This window comes from Pecten maximus, chromosome 12, assembly GCF_902652985.1.
Source record: "Pecten maximus chromosome 12, xPecMax1.1, whole genome shotgun sequence".
In the NCBI taxonomy this organism is placed as follows: domain Eukaryota; kingdom Metazoa; phylum Mollusca; class Bivalvia; order Pectinida; family Pectinidae; genus Pecten; species Pecten maximus.
Window position 1 is genome coordinate 3,534,069 of NC_047026.1, and position 16,771 is coordinate 3,550,839.

Genomic DNA, 16,771 nt, shown 5'->3' on the forward strand with positions numbered 1-16,771 from the left:
TAAAAAGAGTCTATTGCCAGTATATGCCTTTTCATGGATTAAATTTATCGGTAGCATAATGAGATACTTTCAAAGTTTTCCTGCCGTTTTGTAGATTCCATACTTGCATGCATTTTAATAAGAACACAAAAAATTAATTCCAAATGAATTTTTTTTAATCTGCACATTGCAAAATATGCCCTGTGAATGGTATGAAATGGAATCGTTTTGGTGCAGAAATATTGTTCTCGTGGAAACCATTTCAAAGAAAATTATTAATGTTGAAATGAGAACATGGTTTTCTTGACCATTAGATAAAGATTCTACTGTTTAGTGAATATTAGTTACTGAATAATTCAAGATGGATGTTTTCATTTACATTTTTTTTTTACTGATATTGATTAATATTGACAACATGTAAAGTTGCTTGTATGTAACATAAAAACCAAGATAGCACATCAGATGCGAAGAGTATAAATGTATATTGTAGTAGAGCTGGACACAGAAATCGAGCGGATACATATAGATCCATGTTATTGACTACATTGGCCTGGTGGTTGTTACAAGGGATCGATTGACGACTTAGGATATACACCATGTGTGTTAAGTGAGATATTCAGCGCATTCTTTTTAATTTGCTCACCATGCAGAATCGGTGATGAAGACTGACACTACCTTCGATATTCTGTTAAATATTCCTCCCACAACCCGGAAAGCAGAATTCCTGACGTAGCAGTCAATATTATTGTAATGATCCTTACAAATTCACCGTTAGCCTGCTGTGGACTGTATAATCTGGATCACTCCGTATCTTAACAATATATGGGAAATCCTTCGAAGTTTGTACATATCACCTCTGTGTCGACAATGAGGCCACATAATTGTGATACTGCACTGTTTCCATCAATGCTTTATAATCTCCCCGAAGAGATGACCAGCCCTTCCACGATTCATTTTCTAAACGTCTCTCAACTTCTTCATCACTGGTGCGTTGACTCCATATCAAATTGATTATTGAGAATAACATTTCCTTGCAGTTAATGATTTTTTGTTGTTGACCAGGCATATACAGCTAAAGAAGTAGAAAATAGTTAAACTTCTCTTTCATAGAACATATTTTTTCCAGAAATGTCAACTGCAGAAATATCTTATCATTTTGAAAAGGGGGTAGCGTGATTGTTTATGTGAAATCAAATAAAAATTCATCTTTTAATGGTGACAGAGAGCCGAGAGCATTAGCTCAGATTTGTCAACATTCATGAATTCAGATTCAACTAAATTTTCGATCAAACGGCATTTAAATGTTGAAAAAAAATACAGTAGGGAAAAGTTTAAAACTTAAAACAAAATGACTGCAGTTAAGTTGTTACCATGGCAACAAGGAGCCATTTTGACACGATGATGGATAGTAGGGATGAGGCATCAGTGACGTAAAACAGTCATTTAGTGCAGCTGGCCTTTGAGGTGATAGATTTAGCCTCACAAAACCTGCATATGGCAGTCTCCTGTTAACATGTCGGTTACAAAAATTACCTGATAAGTTGTGGAAAAGGGAGTCACAAGTCACGACTACCGGTGATGAGTGTGTGATTGTTGTGAGTTTAAGGTGTGCTTAGGAATCGTAAAACACAATCAAATGAAAGGAAACCCAATAAGACCTCCTACTTCATTCTTTATTTAGAATATAAATTTTTTGAAATTGAATTTAAATTAACAGGTAGGGAGTCATTATAACAGGTCTTTATGGCACGGTTTTTGCCACTGTGGAAAGGAATCTTGTTGTAATACAAATCATCATTCTCTTGAGGGAAAGTTTATAGGCAAGAAAATACACTATAACACCGATTATCTCCAAATAGTACTGTAACAAGTTCATGGTAAACTTATTTCAGGCAGTAAAATAAATGTAGATACACTAGCGGGACCTCTGGTGCATGCGAGCTCACCTGAAATGACCCGTAATTGTCCTGGAGAGTGGGGGTAAGCCGTGACAATTTTATGTGGCATGGTAAGACTGTTCACAGTGATTTACGACTCTATGATATGCCAGCTCTCTGGCTTGTGTACGCCAGTCCATCAGGGAATGGAGGGAGCAAATTTGAGACCCTTTATCATTTTAGGGGTAATTTTTGGGGCTGGGCAAGGGTTAGATTTTATGAAAGGACAGATCTATACACCGTATTTATTTTCTGATAAAGTCAGGATTGCAGAACATAAATCTATTGACTCCAAATTGGCGGTAGACTTATTTGCTGAACAAAGGAATATACATAAGTCAAATATTCTATTGTACTGCAATATATATGGTAGGGCTTATTACAAAGCATTACTTATTGCTGCAAACATATCATACAGGTCTATTTTAGAGAAAGACAAAGGTCTCTTTTGGAGTAAGACAAGGGACTGATAATAATATAAGGGCCAGAAGATGGACCCTTTAGGGGCTGGTGTCCATGGTTACCGGACAGGCTGTCAAAATGGTGTAAATAGGGGTGAATTATACCAGTGGTAAGGGGAGATAACTGCATGGAATCAGAGCTGATGGTCTGGTAGGGAAATGTTCACCGACCTTGTTTTGAGGTCAAGTTTTAGAGGTTATAGGGTGAGTGACCATGATTGAGAAGACAGACATGTTTATGGGTTTAAAGGATCAGTGGTTTTAAGGGTCAATTAAGAAATGGGAAGGAGTTTTTAATTGGCATTAAAGGGAGACAATCTTATCACAGGTCACACACAACTGTACACCACAAGAAACATAAATGTCAGGCTAAGCTATTTTGAAAGTTAGGAGTGAAAAAATGCCACACTCAAGGCTCCAGAATTAATTACTGTAGATTTGTAGAAAGATATGTTATCTTAGTTTGTCGATGGAAGCTGTGTGCCATGTTCTTCCTGCAAGAAGTTTGTTGGGTGTCTCCGTGATAAGTTATAAGACTGTTCTAGATATTTTGCGAGATTTTTTAGAGATGTTTTTTGTAAAAGTACATGTTTACGGGATTAGTGGTTGCAAATTAAAATTTAAGACATTTTGTTTAGGATAAATACTGCAGTGTAGTATATAGATAATTTATCACTAATCTTAAGATGAGGATAATTTATCTTATCTTCATTCTCAGGTGGGAGTTGTAATCCTTGGTGTTTAGAAACAAATCCCAGAATTTATTGCTGTATTAAAGTTAAACGTACAGATACTTTACATTGAAACCTGTATAATCTGGAAATCTTCTAGGACACAGAGTCTTGGTCAGATTTACCTGTCTAAGCTGACATTGTGTGGAATATATGTTGGTCGGTCTGTTTTGGTGATATTTGACCTGTCTAATCTGACATCCTGTTGAAGACAACATTTTGGTCAGATTAACCTGTCTAATCTGACATTGTGTGGAGTATATGTTGGTCAGTCTGTTTTGGTCATATTGACCTGTCTAATCTGACATCCTGTGGTCAATACAATGTATTGGTCAGATTTACCTGTCTAATCTGACATTGTGTGGAGTATATGTTGGTCAGCCTGTTTTGGTCATATTGACCTGTCTAATCTGACATCCTGTGGTCAATACAATGCTTTGGTCAGATATACCTGTCTAATCTTACATCCTGTGGTTAAACGATGTTTTGGTCAGCTAAACCTGTCTAATCTGACAACCTGTGGAATAAGGTATGTTGGTTACATATCACTTTGGGTGTTGGATCAGAGATGTTAAATGGTTGAGAATTGGAGCAGCATTGGCATGTTATCAGGCACCATCTGCCTCATGTGAAGTAAAAAAAAAAAAAACAGTTCAGACCTGTCATCTCATTGACAAAAACCTGAAACTTGGACTCATTGTCAAGGTTGCTCATGGTGACAGATATCTCTGGCAGCCAATCAAATCACAGCAGTGTAATTATGCGATTTGACAGAGGTCACATATCTTGTTAACCCTGTCAGTGATTGGACTAATTGTTACCACTTATACAAACATCCTGCTTCATTTCAAAATTTGTCAGAGATATTTGTAAATGTTCTAAACCCCTGTTTATCCTCCCATATAGATTAGCTGACTGATATTGACACGATAATGCAAAGTACTTCACAAGTTATTACACCAGAAAATTCAATTTGTCTTTCATTTATAACATTTTTATTGCTTGAACAATTAAAGCTGTGCTAAATCCATGTTGTTATCACTATTCTGAGTGAAATATTAACTCATTAATAAATCATATTTGGAAAAAACCTTCAAATTCTAAAATGGGACTAATTTATTGCATAATTGAGTGAAGGAAATTTATCCTAAAGTAATCATTGTATAACAAATATTGATAAATGGATATAATATGTTGCGAACAATAAATCCGTCAACGAGTGTCAAGGTAATACAATATTCCCTGTAGAGAGTTAAGGTGATATGCTACCTCATGCAATAGATAGGTGATTAATGAGTTATCCCCCTTGGTTATAAGAATCTTTGTAACAGAGCTTGTATTCTTATGAAGCATTCAAATTGATCTGAATTTAATTGCATCAAATTTTTCATTCACAAAAGACATTTCGGAGATTTCAGTGGAACTCTTCTGACAAGATGGTAGTGAGGTAACATACACCCTTAAGTGTCAGAGTTATCTGTGTGATCTGTAAATTGCGACTCTAGGCCAACATAAGCTCTGTGAAAAATGGCTGATAACGAAAATACTCTTTATTAATGCAGGGAGATGAGATCAGGGGAATGCTAGAATGGCAGGGTGTTATATGAATAATTGTGACCCTTCAAGTGGATTTTGGATAGAAAAAAGTTATGTATGTGGGAGGGATGAGATAAAAATTTGAGCTGATATCACATATGTAAAAGACATCGCATAGCACACAGGAAACATGTAGTGATCTTGATAGAGGAGGGAAGAAGGGGAGGGGGTCAACCTGTCGTAATGCTGTTTTGAAGTGTTACGAAATTCACTCTTCAAGGCTGAATTAAAAACTTCTCATTCATGATAACAAGCATCTTGAGAAAAAAACTGAACTTTTATAGACTAATCATTAAATTGTCTTTCCTATCCATTACATTGTAGGACCCTGATGTGCTTTTCTGTCCATAACTGTATTATCTGCTATTCCACTGATGAAAACAAAGTTCTTGAGAACTCGTAGAAGTAGGTCAGAGTTAAGGTCACAGTTTACAAGCCCACAAGCTTTTCCTTTAAAGATACAAACTCTGCAAATGGATTTCAATGGGGTAGTTATATATTTATCTCGTGTCAACCCAAATATGACTGGGGCGATCAAGACTGGACACAAACACTGCCCCAGCGATAAGAATGACCTTTGACCTGGAATTCTCTTGGTCTTTAGGGAGAACTTGTGTACACAATGGACTTCAGTAGAGAGAGAGTAATTTAAAAGTTTTGAAATTAAAATTAGTTTATCTGGAAACTGTGTTAAAGAATGTTAATATAGGTCTTTGTGTATTAAAATCTCTGTTTATGGATAGTGTTACTAGTGCGATAATCTTCTAGGGGGTCTGAGGAGATTCTGAAAAAAAATACTAAAAAAAATATTTTTATTTAAAAAATAAAAGAAAATAAGAAAATTTTACAGCTTTTTTATGATCATTCTTAACATTGGTCTGATATTTTTCCAAAAAAAAATTGCTAAAGCTACTCTGAAATCAAAACAACATTATATAAAAATTTAGTTGGTATTGATGAAATGTAAATGGATTTGTTTTTTGTTTTTTTTTAAATAAACTATGTATGTTGATACTTGTAGATATTAAGATACTAATTGTGATGCTCAGTTTTCATTGATTTTAAGAGGTGTAAATTTCTAAAAAAATGTGGTGTTTGAGAGAAGGAATCATGTTTTGGAGTTTGCGAGTTGATAACAGTAAGGTGTCTGCGTTTGAGTATACTTTCGTGCTGAGCTTGTTTGGTTAGTATGACGTGACATCGCGTGTTTGTGAGGTAGTATTGTCTTCTAAGTATGATAAGCTTTAAATTTTATATTACGTAAATCTTATCGCGCAATTTCGAAATTTACATTTTACTTTTTTTCATCTTTAAAAATAATCATTAATATTTTAGTACATAGTAGATGTTAAAATTCTTATTAAGCTTGAAAATTGATGAAATTTTAAGTCTTTAAATGAAAAGACAAGTTTGCATAAACATGCTTACACTTACTTATTTAAATGGCCCCGTCTGGTTGCCTCCCTTTGTTTGGTCTCGAATGCACAGAAAACCTTATCTTGTTTCTCGGTATTCTGAAAATGTTGCTAAGTCAGTGACAGTTATTTAGCATAAAGTTTTCATCTTTTCTAGATTACACCATCTCATCATTTAATTCATATTTTATAATTTCATTTTTTTAAAGTCTTTAAAAAGTTTAAAATGTTATGAAAATTGTGTATTTAAAAAGTTTAAAATGTTATGAAAATTGTGTATAAGTACAATTGTATTGGTTTTGTAATAACTCCAGATAATCTTTATCTGTATATTTACTAGCGTGAAATTTTGCCCCTCATCTCTAATCCTGATGCCCTCTCAGCCCCCACCCCCACTAACCTTAATGCCCCTTGTCAAAATTCTGCCCCCCCCCCCCATTCCCCATTGTACAGCTTCACATATGTACCAAACCTAATGTTAACATTGTAGGACTCTATAGAGTAAGTATATAATTGGAGAAGGAAGAAATCTAGTATGAGAAGTGCCAGGTATATTTGATAATTTTCCGATGGAAGAATTGCTTTGAAGATTTGTAAATACTTGTAGGCCTGAGCGACAACAAGCCTTGCATGTGATGGAAGTCAGCGCTATTTTTCCATCTGTCTGTAGAGAGATCAGGTTCATAGTTGGTATCAATGGGACGCAATTACTCCCCCTCTGGAGCTCAATTCAACATGACTCCATGGTCCTTGTTAATACCTATACGAAGGAGCCATGGGGATTCCTCGCAGCGAAAAAGTGAAAAATAATAATTTTCGTGCAGTTTTGCATTTTCTGAATTGGTCTCAGTGAGGACTGCTGGGAGAACTACAAGCAATATGTTTTTATTCTTTCGTTTTGATTTCTTATTCTTCTGTGTGAATGACTTGTTTGACGTCGATTTGAATTGACTGTTCAAAAGCAGCTTACACCTGTGTCTTCCTATACATTGCAAACGCAGACCAGATTCAGATTGCTGCGAGAGTATTGGAGTGAGCAGACGTCACATTCTATCTCCTCGGATTGTCAAAGCCACGCTCGCACTCGGATGACACTCTAACCGCCATTATTACTATCAAAAACTCTTATCCCCTCTTAACAAGATTTCTACTTCAGGACTCCATTGAAATATGAATAAGTTTACCCAGTAACAGTTGGTTGACTTCCAATACCTTCATTACCACTGGCCATTGTTACCACATCGGACCCACCAATGAGGCGGAAGCTTGGCTTGATCGGACGCGGTATGCAGAACTGCCAAAAACACATCTCTGATTTGCCTGTTGTCCCAGCCTTTTCCTTGTAATCCCTCTTTAGAAATTGGGTACTCAATAGAATTAAATGAACTTCTAGTCCTTTATGAACAATTGTTTACTGGAGTGTCCCCAGGATTCATGAACATGTGCGATGGCCGATTCAATGGACATGTCAGAATACCCCTGTCCACAAACTTTATCCCTCGATCCTCAAACCGTTCCTTGAATCTGTCCATGAAGTTCAACATAATGTGGGAAATATAAAAAGCACACAGAGATTAGCTGAGAATACTCAATGGAGTTTGGAAAGCAATTTATATTTGCTAAGTGAAAGATCTGTACAGCTTACTTTTTTTCTTTATTTCTTAAATTAAAAAATTGATAATAATTGAAAATCTTTCTGCTATTTAAATAATTTTGAGGAAATGGAATAATTTATACTTGACTCCAATAAGTACATGAAAAGTACAAGTGAAGTTAATTCAGTTTCAGAATTGAGAGAAATTATTAGTTCAATAATAGATGGGACGAGGCATGGTGTTAACTTTTCTGAGTGTGTATGAAAAGCTTGTGAAAACTTTAATCAATCTGTCTTCACCAACAGTTTTACAAACTTTGATGGGAAAATTGAATTGAACTTTTGCCCTGTACATAGCATGGTATATTCCTTTGTATAGACATTCCCTTTTTATCATGATTTTATAGCAGGTGTCATTCACCAAGAAGTTGGATCACAGTCATATTATTATATTTATATAATTTCCTCTCCATTGAATCTTTTTAATATCCCTGCCAGTTTCCCTGAGTATCGGATACCCTGATTGGCTAATTACCCACCTCCTGGGGGTATCGTGTGTTCTGATTGGCTGTGTTGGTTGACAGGTCTGGGTTACCTCACCCTGCCATGGACTTGGATGCCTGGGGCCTGGAACTCTCCTGACAATGGAGGGGAGGAAGTAGTGATCATTGATATGGACATATCATGCTACTTGTTGTATTTATTTTTAATTTCACATTGATAATGAAAGGTAAACAGCTTGTAGCTTTTAGCAGTGGGTGGTTGGAGTGGTAGGGATGGTAGCAGTAGTACTGACAGTCGTTGGGAAAGGGGAGATGACGAAAATTGGGTCAGAGATTTTGGATGATCAAGCATTGGGTCTAAGATGATATTTCTCAAGGAACATCTGGTTCTATTTACTTGTTTGACCAGTAAACTGGAATACAAGTTATAATACAGAGCTTTACTGAAACAGCTAACCTACGGATCCGATTGTAAGGGGGGACAATCCACGTAAAGTGTACTTCTAAAAGTCAAATCACCATTAAAGAAAATGAGGGTGAATATTATCACATTTAAATTTTTTAATGAACTTTTATAACTGTCATTACATGTTTTAAGATGGCTGTTATTGGGCTAAAACTCTTGATTATTTTTCCAAAGCTTATGCCAATTTTCTAAAATAGTTTATTTTAAAGTAAAGAAATCTAATCATCACACGAAAACATTCTACAGATATGGTAGAACATATTGCCCAGATAATACTATTAGTGAGGAATTTTAGGCTTTCCGTAAAATTGAAATTTGTCAGCTATGAGAAATGATCGGTTTGTACCGACGTTTAGATACCATCCTATTGATATGGGAGCTGATGACATCTTGTATTGTGACACTTGGAAAAAAAAGTATTTATTTCCTTTCCACGAAAAAAACAGGATGCTTGGATGGGTTTATTGTTAAAACTCCCCAGAGAGCAGCAGCCATTGGTCCTGATGTATTACCCACGGCACTTACGCTACAAATAGGTGGTAATACATCGTACCAATTTCTTGTTCACGGGGCCGGCAACTGTAATGTTTCAATTTGCCTAACTTAAGTATGATTGTGTGTTCATTTGCCTAACTTTTGGATTAGATTGTTCCTCCATTTGCCTAACTGACGGGTGATTGAATTACTAGAAATGTTTTGTCAGTGTTCTAAAAAAGCTTGGTACTGATGCTGTTAGCTTTTTGATCAGGATGTTGATTTCGGAGCTGGTCAGCAATGAACTGAAAACAGCAGAATCCATTAAAGCTGTGGTTCTACAGTGTTAACATGCAAATATATAGAATCTGTGTAATAAAATCTGTACATCGGTTTGTTAAAGTGTAAATTGTGGAAAACTTCCCAACATAATTTGGAGGAATGTTCAGCCATGAGCCTCGCCGTTCAAAGCATGATTAACTTTCTAAACAAACACAGATGTTTCATCGCGATATTTTTCAACTATTATGAGATATAAATGACAGAATTTTTGCATCCTGCATTCCATTTTAATCACATTTGAGAATAAAAAAATATGTTTGAAATTATTCAAGAAGGAAAGGATCTTTTGTTGGAAATTGAAGTTGACAAGAATTTTGATCAACTTGAGCCTGTATTATTGTGTTGTAAAATGGATCTATTTATGATTGGTTATCAGGAATAGGTTGTTTTGTGTTTGGAACGAAATGGTCAATCAAGTCCAATTATTTCTGTAAGTCATGAATATTCATGAATAAAAACAGAATGATATGTATTGACTGCAGTGTTTGTAGCATTAATCAGACGTTGTATTGACTAGATAAATATAAGGATGAATTGGACTGGCTGTTGTTACAGAGAACAGGAGACTCTAATCTTCTGAACTCTTGTGATCATGGTCTGGGAAACTCTTTGTCATTCTGTCCGACCTTTGTCCTTGAACAACATTCCTGTCCTTTTATATAATTGTAGCCGTCAGATCTGTTATAGAACACGGTTACGTCCCAATGTCGGATTGTCAACATTCAGATTGGGGCGGTGGGGACGTTTCGGGCTGGTATGAATACCTACGGTCATTTTCTGGTCAGTCAGTAATGCGTTTGACATCATCTTGACAATGCAGACGACAGTTGACGCCTGCTTAACCACGAATCGGACATGTCCACGCGGCTGAAATAATTAAAACACTGGCATGGTTAGGGATTAAGTTACAGGGCAGCCTTCGGTATTCACATTACGACAAAGGTACCTTATTAAATATCACCGTCATGCATACAAAAGTACTCATTGATCTTTAAAGAGAGAAATCATATAATGATGAAGCTAACTTTAGAGGGGGAATCTAACAGATAGGAGATGGTTGCCTCCAAATCTCAGTTTTCTCATTCCGTTTAAAAATAGCAAGAATTCCTGAAACATGGATTTACAAGAAAGTTTCTGACCTTCAAATTTTAATTGTAGCTGTAAAGTAAGGGAGATATGTTTGTATTTCTTATTTTTGGAGATCTAGAATGTTTAATCGAGATTTTATGGTCGATAAATTTGTAAAAACATAATTGCTGTAGACTTACTAGAGATAAAAAGATTGGAAGTAATTGGCTTCTGGAGCAGATAAGTGTATGGAGATGCATCAATGCTGTAGACAGGTGATTCAGTTCTGAACATTCTCATTGAATTGCTCCTTTGTCCAATAATGGGAAATATATGTCCATAAGTTTTGATAATCAAAATTTGAGAAATTTTAATTTGCATTTTACTTCGATTTTTATGAAGTGATTAAGGAAGAATTTCATCTACAGGTATTTTGGAAACCCATTATAATCTCAATTTTGTAAATGTGAAATATGTAGCTTCTTATTTGAAAAAAAATGAAACAAAAAATTAAATTAAAATGCTTTTTAACAACTTATTAAGAGATGAATTGGATGAAAAAGGTTGAATGTAAGTCATATATGTGTATACCTTGGTATTTAGAATGATATGCTGTATTGTGAAGGTTAATGATCCTACAAAAGACACCATTACCAAGGTCGTCAGAATTGAGGGATATTTACCACTGAGGGCTGAGTCAGCATGTGTAACTATCCCCGAGTGTATGGTCGGATACCGTCCCCATTTCTGAGAACACATTTCCTCAGGAAACGACAAGAAATAATGATAAATCTCCCGAACAATTCCATTTAACTGTCCGTCTGCTTTACACTGGCGATAAGCTGAACTGCTTCCAGGTTTTTTGTGCATCGTCACAATTATATTTTTTGTTTTTTTTGTTTTTCGTAAGACAAAACAGTTTATGTAATATAGCGGTATGATAATGTATAATAATTTTATTATCAACTTTCCTGAATTTAGCAGATATTTTTGATGGGTAATGATAAAGATAGGAAAGGTCTGGGATATTTCAGAAAGTTGATGTATATAGTTTTGTATTAAGTGATTGCGATATAACAGCAGGCAAAATCTCTGGACTGTTTCAGACTTTATGTATAAATGGTTTATTGCTTTTCGTATAGTTTTATACAAGTTTGGTTCCGATATATAAGCCGTGGGAGGTATTTGAAAACTACCCTATTGCATAATATAAAATCTAAAGCCGCAATATTGAGCATCTGCCTAGTTGAGAATACTGGTCCATGAGACCTTCCTGAAGCTTATAAACAGATATCAACAAATATAGATAAGATATCAATGCCGTCCATTATTTCTGTAGATGGTCGAGGAGATTGGTATATACTTTATCGACTGCCTGGAGATTTGTACAGACAGTTTATGGACCGCCCACAGTTTTCCGTAAACCACCTTCCATATTATTTGATTATTGTTGCCATTCTGAAGCAAAACGAAGTTTTGATGTCTACGGAAATGGTTCGGATGACATAATGTTGTATTGCTTGGCCTCCGGCTACAGCGGTGTCCATATTTATATCTCCGAAACGAGTAAAGATAGCAAAATGTCACAAAAACAATTCCGATACCTCCATAATGTGGTGACATCATGCCCCTTATTTACGTGGTTTTTGCAATCGATGTTCGTGATGGTCTGATTGGTCCAGCTGGTTCTTTGATGCTAATGGTCATAGTGGTCCAAATGGTCATGTGTCTGTTGTCCGAATGGTCAGTTTATTTGGGGATAATATTAGAAAGGACCTTGTTCTATTGTGATCTGGTATTTTATGAAACTTAATGTAGAAAAAATATTCATTAACAATTTGCTAATTGAATTTGTTTATGGTTAAACGAATATATTGCCCAGATTAAAAGGTAAACATTTTCTGTATGAATTAGGTATATAAATTCATAAGCTGTGAAGTGTGTTAATTTGGTCAGGGAACAGTTGGATAGTGTTAAAAAGGATTGAAACTTATGGGGGGGGGGGGGGGGGGCAGACCTGTAAACACTATGATAGGGGTGGGGGTTAGGAGAGGGGGGGGGGGCAGACCTGTAAACACTATGATAGGGGTTGGGGGAGGGGGGCAGAGCTGTAAACACTATGATAGGGGGGGGGGGAGGGCAGACCTGTAAACACTATGATAGGGGTTGGGGGAGGGGGGCAGAGCTGTAAACACTATGATAGGGGTGGGGGAGGGGGGGCAGACCTGTTAACACTATGATAGGGGTGGGGGGGCAGACCTGTGAACACTATGATAGGGGTTGGGGGAGGGGGGGCAGACCTGTTAACACTTTGATAGGGGTGGGGGGGGGGGGGGGGCAGACCTGTAAACACTATGATAGGGGGTTGGGGGAGGGGAGGGGGGCAGACCTGTTAACACTATGATAGGGGTGGGGGGCAGACCTGTAAACACTATGATAGGGGTTGGGGGAGGGGGGGCAGAGCTGTAAACACTATGATAGGGGTGGGGGTTGGGGGAGGGGGGCAGAGCTATAAATACTATGATAGGAGGCTGGAGGGGAGAGTAACATTGAGGATGGGAGGGGGTAAAGAAGGGGGAGGGGCTAACTGTGGGAGGGGGAGGGGAGAGTAACAAAGAGGGTCGGAGGGGAGATGGCAGGAGGTGAGAGTAACATTGAGGGTGGGGGGGGGGGGGGGGGGTAAAGAAGGGGGAGGGGGTAACTGAGAGAGGGGGAGGGGAGATGTAAACAAGGAGATTGGAAGGGGAGAAGGGGTAAAGGAGAGGGAGGAGAAATGTAAACAAGGCGATAGGGAGGGTAAAAGTAATTATTCAACCCACATGTTGTCCTCTTCAAACCGTAACAGGCCAGATACTTCTACTGTAGCTTGGAAAACTCATTAAAGATTCGTGTCCCTGAAAACAGTAGGTGACAAAAATTCAATGCATCAACATACATAATAATTTTTCTATGGGATTTAAAGGATTATAGCAAAAAATGTATCACAGATGTTTTCGTTAATTAAAATACAAGCGGTATTAGTCACACTGAGATCAAGAACAGACAAACGCTTGACAGGAAAAATGGCGAGCTTAAAATGATAATTTTGTTCATCTCGCTGACTTTCATTAACCCAAACTGTCGTATTAGTTCGACCTGTCGCACCTAAATCATAAAAAATTCTTTTTGTTCTCGGACATAATGAATAATTCATAAATAGTTACGAGGACGGTATTCAAACTTTGACCCAGTCTTGTCTGTTAGTATGAAGACTGAAATTTCTTACAAGGTGTTGATCAAGACATCACACAAATAAAACGTTTATAATCCCACGAAAGTCGTTTTACTGGATACTGGCCAGGAGTGCCTGAATAATGTAATGCAGTGTCTTATAAAGTTTTCTTTGTATGCGTTACATAAAAAAATTATAATCCTTTTGGAGATAGTCATGCTGCGTCTGTATAATGATACTCCAGGGTGTTTGACCGGAGAGCATGTTTATGACATTTCAGAAGATTTGTTATTTATGAATGGTATTTCTACAGGGCTATTGTATGACAATAGCTGCCCATTTTGTAGTTGTAATCAAAGTAGAACATTGAAAAGCAGTTAATTTACATATATCCATGAAAATAGCGACAATGAAACGTTTTCCGCCTCAAATGCTTCCATTCCCAAGATGGTTGAAGAATTTAAAAACTTGGGGTCATAGGGTTCGTGAAAACATTAAAATTTTTCATTTTTCTCAAATTTCTCATCAATTTAATTGTTAGATGGGAAAGCATGTTATCGGTGGTGTATGATGCTTGCGATAACTGCCAGCTTTTTCTGTTGCCTTGACGATCTCTTCCCAGTATCAGCAGCCGTCTGTCCGTTGTACAGACCTGCTTACTGCGACTGGCTGTCTAATTGTCTGCGGCTTCCATTCTCTTCCATCCGTAAAACTGGCTGGGGAGCCGGGCACAGATCGCTTGCCTCAGATAGCATGGAATGGTCCTTCCAAAATCGGGAAAGCAACCGAGAGGAGATATTGGAGATAGGGGTATTCCTCCCTGGATCTGCAGGCTAGCTTCCGGATTCTACCTCCCCTAAATGTCCAATGGGACCGAGATACGGTGACAGATATGAAGCACATGGTCCATGGAAGCTCCCTCGGGAGTTGTGGACGAGGTAGAGATGCTAGATACAGATAGGATAAGAATTCAAAATAAAAATACAGATTTGTTTTCAAATTTTTGGGGGTTTTGGGAAATCTGATATGTTATGGATAAATAATTTAATTAATTTGTACGGACACTGAATGGCGACCAGTATTCGTTTTAAAATTCATTTAATATGATTTTATAACCAAATAAATTAATATCCAGCATGAAATTTGACATTTTTAAAATGTCATTGTATTGTATGGACGAGTATTGTGGAGTATGTTCAGCTTCCATTTAATCAAGTTTAGATCTTGGTCTCTTCAATGTTTTTTCGGACCAGCTTATAATCTGCTATTTTCATTTCACGATGGAATTTGAGAGATAAGTTATTAAATGATGCCCATGATACTTTATATAGATAAAAATGATGCTCAATCTAAATTTTTTATATCGACACGTTTCATGTTTAAATGTCTTTTGTCCCTTTGAGACAACAGATGGTAGCAAAGCTCCACCTCAACAAGCCATGATTCACAACGTTTTCTTTTTGCTAAAATCGGATTGAAAAATATGCTTTTCAATGTATGCATCACTGTCTAAGTTATTTTTATAAAAAAAAAATTATCAAACATTTTATAGCAGGATTTTTGTCTCATTTTTGTCAGAAAAAAAATGTGAAAGAAAGTCACAGCGACGCTGAGCTGACTCGAGTCTACCTTGTCGTAAATTGCTGTCATACTGACGATTAAATTACGCCTCCGGGTAATTGATTACTCGTCCTTTTATCAAAGGATAAATATTGCATACATGTATCGTATATATTCATGTTGACAACTTTGCACCTTTTCCTCAAGTTTTTTACCTGTAAGATCTGGTTGAATCACCTTTTAGCGATGAGATGTAAGGCAATGAGGGAATATATGTGTCGTAAGTTGATGAAACGAGAGTTTTATATACCTATAGGTAATCGTATTGAGGATTTACCTTGCGTTATATATATAGCACACTTCTTTATAGATGCAAAGTGTGTAATTGGCTGGGTTAAGATGATTTAATAATACTTGTAAACACAAATTTTTTTATTTTTTTTTATATAGTTCCTCTATAGATATGATATTCTCAGTAAATATGATAGTTTCTCTGTAAATATGATATAGTTTTTCAGTAAATATGATATTCTGTGATATTCTCTGTAAATGTGATATATTTTCTTTGTAAACATGATATTCTCAGTAAATATGATATTTTGTGATATTCACTGTAAAAATGATATAGTTTCTCAGTAAATATGATATAGTTTCTCAGTAAATATGATACAGTTTCTCAGTAAATATGATATAGTTTCTCAGTAAATATGATACAGTTTCTCAGTAAATATGATATAGTTTCTCAGTAAATATGATACAGTTTCTCAGTAAATATGATACAGTTTCTCCGTAAATATCATATTCTCAGTAAATACAATATAGTTTCATAGTACTTATTAACCAACCAAGGAAATAGGACCCAATGCCTGCAGCAGATGCAGTTGACCGGATTTATAAACAGTTTGTCTTCTGCCTTAAACAGCCGATAGATGCATGTGTTAGCAGCATGTTTGTCAAGGAGAAAAACTAAAGCCCTACCTTACAACTTTTTAGATATATACTTTAATGTACATTGACCCATAAAATATAATTTTCAATGACAACAAAAGCTGATATATTAACTAGAACTTTCACGAAAACTCAAGCTATAAATTAGAAATCGCTTTAACAGATTTCATGGCTTTGAATATTTCATGAGATGATTTGGATGAAGGAATAGTGTGGGGTCGTATTTCAGGCCGTGTTTGGTATACATTGAGATGGGTATCGGAAAGATAGACCCTGCCTCACAAATCGTCTTAAATTACCTTTTCGCTCTTTGTCTTCTTTAAAAAATCTTGTGCAAATGATCGTAAGCGAGTCTAATAGCAAAAAGATATTCTGCTGGATAAGAGTCTTGTCCTTTTTTGTGTGTCGACTGTAATACGTCTAAATATCTTGAGCCTTCTGTAGTTGATGAAGATCAGTCGACGTCGTAAATGATGGTCGTGAACA

General features: G+C 36.4%; 1 protein-coding gene across 4 annotated transcripts in view; it reads left to right on the forward strand.

Moving 5' to 3' along the window:
• LOC117339563 (fibroblast growth factor receptor-like 1) overlaps positions 1-16,771 on the forward strand; it is a 71,340-nt gene that overhangs the window by 42,187 nt on the left and 12,382 nt on the right. The window lies entirely within an intron of this gene.